We start from the raw sequence: 5,073 nt of genomic DNA on the forward strand, positions 1-5,073 counted from the left end.
ATAAGAATATCTCTGCTATGATATTGTCCTTCCCCATGACTGTAAAATGATACTATCAGTGAACAAAAATAAACAATATTATTTTTCTGGTCTCTATTCCCTGACACCATATCGCATTACCACTACCGAATATGATTGCCATTGAATATAGATACAACAATGTTATTAGATCTCATTCTATTTTATTTACACTATATGAATTTTGACGATTTTTTTTATTTTTTTTTATTTTTTTTTATTTTTTGGCAACAGTTGTCCACCATTTGCAACAAGCTGGGAAATTGTTTTGCAGTTACCAATCAAGGAACAACCGACAGCTCGTAATTGAAAAACCCAGGAAGTGTTAATAGCCATTGGTGGAATAAACTTCTGGTATTATTTCATCATCGGGTTTAACTGATCTAGAGATGTGTTAGTTTTATTATTATCGTGAGAGGACAACAAGACCTCGGCACCCTCAGTTGAGCACCTTAACCCCACAGTGATGTATTATCAGAGGCGCGCCACACCTCCACGCCGCTAAGGGCCGATGACTATGTTTATATAATGTGGCGGTGTGTCTCTGCTCCCCTCCACGGCCGCAGTCTGGTCAGGAATACCCTCCTAAACTAAACCACACCCTCATATTACACTTAAAGAAGAAACCTTTAGTAATACACTCCAAAATTGACTTCGATTGAGGATCTCTTAAACACTCTTTTAACACAGACTTAAATATATCTTATGATCCCTTGAGTAAAAATCCTGTTATTCTTGTAAAAGGTTTGTGTTCCTGTTAGATGATATATATTAAGTACTTCTAACTACACAGTACTCTCTCAATAAGGGCTGATGATAGGGCTTAAAACGTGTTGTTATTCTTGCATACACGACAGAGATAGACTAACTGTTCCTCTCGTAACCAGTCTTGTGTTCTTCATGCCGTTTAGGTCAGTGTGTCAGGCTAAGTTTAGGTCAGTTTATCTTCAACTTTTGGTTTACCTTTTACAAAAATAAGTGAAAGATTAGAAGCCAACGGATGAGAAGGAATTTAAGGAAACCACAAGGAAAATATCGTACTGTTAACTAGAGAATGAGGTGAAGGATCCGTGGACCGTAACAAGTGAGCGGGAGGGTGTAGAAAGAATATGGAAAATAAATATAAGTGATTTATCGAGTCCTACAGGTCCTATAGGATGCGGCTCCTGAATGAATATATTACTTACTTCTTGTCCTAATGGTCGCTGGTTCGATCCTTGAGCAGTGGGCACCTCCTAGTCCACTCAACTGTAAATGGGTTTCTAACTTTACAATTTGGGAAGTGAAGAAGGTCGAGTACAGTACCGGCCACGCTGCCTCCTTGTATACCGACGGCTTTTTAATACAGTGTAATGTATCCATACTGTCCATAAAGGGCCGACATGGCTATGAGACCCACTTTCACTATGGCAGGTGAGGAACAGGTGGTCGAGGTGTAGTACAGTATATACGAGGTCGGCCCCTCACCCTCTTGTGTGGTACACCCCTACTGACCTTCATGTTACCACCCCTACTGACCTTCATGTTACCACCCCTGTGTTTTGACGACATAAATCTGTTGTTTCTCGATGCTGAGTATGGTGTTAAGATGAGCCAGCACGCGAGGCTCGCTACTTTACCTCCAGTTTGTGTTGATCCCGCATATTGCTCCTCGTTAAGTGTAATTTAAAGACATGAAGATCGCGGTGAGGTGGATACATCTATTCTCCTGTTCTTTATACTCGTAAACTATATTACCATTGGGGATATAATCACGGTTATGTATTTATTAAGAAATTTCTCACATAGACGACATATTAGGATAAATTTCTCTTGTGTTTACTGTGGTGTTTTAGAGCGAGAGTTAAGCGTCTCGTCATCAAGAGATCGTCGAAGTTGTTGTGTTTATATTTTTATTAGCTACTGGAGCGGGCGTGTGTGGCTGCCAATGACCGATAATAAAGATAATCACAGTGTGTGTGTGTGTGTGTGTGTGTGTGTGTGTGTGTGTGTGTGTGTGTGTGTGTGTGTGTGTGTGTGTGTGTGTGTGGAGTAAATCACGTTGAGGGTGTTCACTGCACAGTCGCCGTCGGGAGTAACCATGTAAACTGTAATAGAGTTTTCTGAAGGGCTTTTATATTCACAGGTGGGAGGGAACACCTGAAGATTAATCACCCTAATGCTACCTGGGGGATTTAGGTTAGTTTGAATTAGGTTAGGTTGAGTTAGATTAGGTCAGATTAGGTTAGATTGGGTAGGGTCAGGTTGGGTTAGGTCAGGGTGGGTTTGGTTAGCGTTAGGGTGGTTAATCTTCAGGTGAAATAAGCTTGGGGTGGGGGGGGGGCGAATACTCAGGTAATCCTATGGGAGTTCCCGGGCTAATCGAACACAGATCACCTCACGATAGACCAGAAAGTCTCGCCCTTGTAAACGATATAGTAATGGTTGGGTTTTATCCTCGTATGAAATTTCTAATCGTCGGGCGCTGCCGTATCGTAATTACTAAGTATAGAATAAAGGTTTGGATTACAGGATAAGGAATTGGAATGTTGTGGTATACTGAATTACGACACCACTACACAACATGGTATTAGGTAGCGTACACAACACACACTCCCCATACATACTTCACTCCCCCCTCCCCACTCCACATACTCCCCTCCACACCCACTCCTCCCACAGACAAATACCCTCTCACCATTTCACTGTCTCTCTCCGGTAAAATAGCGGGAACAATACTAATAACAATAATAATAGAATGTTTAAATAACCCCAATAACAACAACAACGCCCTGAAGTACAACAAACCCGGACATTGTGTAGGGAGTGGGTGGGGGGTGGGTGGGGGTGAGGGGGTGGGGGTGGGGGGTAGAGTGGTGTAGCCTGGCCGGTACTGCAGATGTGACCACTCGGCCAACCTCGTCTTGTTGACACGAAGCAATTAACACCAGGGCGAGAACAGCAAGCTAGCCAGGACAGTCATACTAACATCCTCGTCACTGTGATGTTTTTTTTATATTAATCCCTGGAGTCGAGAAGGACGTTGTTATAGTGTTAGTCGGTAAAGAAAATACCATTTATAAAGGATTTTAGTCTTTGGTTTATCTTGGCACTCATGACATACTTGGCACTGCATTGTGATTCATCCTTCAAAAAATTTTTTTTTTTTTAGATTTCGATAATTTACTCAACTGCCGCCCGAAACTCAGAAGTATAAGGATTCGTTTGGGTTCGAGTGTTGATATTCGTCCTTATTGGGTACGTTTAGGTGGACAAACAAGTCCAGGTGTTGTATTCGAGGTCTGTTGTACTCAAGATCTAAAGGTGTACCCTAGTGAGGTGGGCCAGACATGACCTCTTGGCTTAGATTGTCGGGAACGCTGCGTAGAAACTGTCGTCTTCCCACCTCACCACGTCATTAAGATGCCCCGCTCGTCTTATTAAATCTGTGCCACAAAGACTCCCAAAGAACTCGGATTAACATTCTCCATGATGACTCTATTTACGCTACACTTTTGGTCTCCGATTAACTGCTCCATCTAGGTTGCGTTAAGGTCTAGGCTAACCCAACGTCTCCTCAAAAGGTCTCACTAGACTTGAAAACCCCGGAGAGAGACGGGGAGGGAGGGTCAGTCGGCGCCAAAGGTCTGTGTTACTCCATGCATGAAGACAATTGAAGAACACGTGTGGCGGCACATGCAAGCAGGCCCTGTGGTTCTGTGTGTGTGTGTTAAGACTTCCATATGAGCTTCCTGCCGGGGCGTGTAGGATCTCTCCAATGGGCAAATTTATCAACCCTCTCCACACCTTAGCGAGGGATGGAACACTACCTACTGGTCTTCTTAAGTCAAGGTACAGTGATTGTGCCTCCGGGTAGTGTAGTTTTGAACATTTTTGTGCGATATTTATCTCTCCTCGTCGAACACTCTGCATAACTAAATGATTTATCTCGTGTCTGGGCCAATTAAACAGGGTGGGTCAGCTGGTCTGAATATGAATTGCTGGCTAATAAGTCTCTCGGCACTCCCAGCACGTTCGCTATAATGTTTATTTGTTTACCATTTACCTGTTTATATATTTATCATTTACCTGTTTGTTTATTTACCATTTAGTCTACCATTATGACCCATATTATCCACACCTTTTGTAAACCACATATTATATATTTCCATTCCACAGAGAACCCGTACACGAACCCTTACTATATTTGGCATAAAGCTAAAACCACGATGTTCCGTAGGTTCACAAATTCCCAATCACATTTCACTTTAGGAACTTCACGTAGATGTCTGTCTGCTCGCGAGTTTCTGTTCAATATTTACAAAAAGTTTCTATGCATATCATCTAAATTTATCCCTGAACTGTATATTCATGAAAGCTGAGACATATTAGAGACATATTTGGTATACTGGGAGATCCATGTTTGTTTTTTTATACCCCCCTCCTGTTGAATGTTTGGAGGGGGGTATAGCAATTGGCCTTGTCTATCTGTTCGTGGTAAGCTTGTCTCCTGTTCAATGCACTGTGGTATGTTCTTATGTGATTGAGAGGCGTGTTAATGTTTGTCTTCAGTGTAGCTAGTTAGAATCATGTGCGGTCATTGGTGTGTGTGTGTGTGTGTGTTGTTCCTTCTTGTGGATCTCGTTGAATGAATTGTATTGAATTAGAAAGTCTATAAGAATAACGTGTTTTGTCATTCTGGTCTCGACCCATAAACTGTTGACACGAGTAGCAACTTAATGTTTCATCTGGTTTAATGCTTCTAAATGTTGGGTTAAGTTTGGTATTTTTGCACCTGTCTAGTAGTAGTAGTAGTAGTAGTAGTTGTTGTTGTTGTAGTAGTAGTAGTAGTAGTAGTAGTAGTTGTTGTTGTTGTTGTAGTAGTAGTAGTAGTAGTAGTAGTAAAAAAGAAAAAAAAAGGATAAATTTGTTGAGCTGTTGGAAAAGCTAAGTATACAGGTATAAGATGAACTTTTTTCTACTTCGAGGCGATATGTAATTTGTGGGTTTTTCTGTGTCATGCAAGCACGCTCTCTCTCTCTCTCTCTCTCTCTCTCTCTCTCTCTCCCGGTAGCA

This window comes from Homarus americanus, unplaced genomic scaffold (assembly GCF_018991925.1).
Source record: "Homarus americanus isolate GMGI-L3 unplaced genomic scaffold, GMGI_Hamer_2.0 scaffold22413, whole genome shotgun sequence".
In the NCBI taxonomy this organism is placed as follows: domain Eukaryota; kingdom Metazoa; phylum Arthropoda; class Malacostraca; order Decapoda; family Nephropidae; genus Homarus; species Homarus americanus.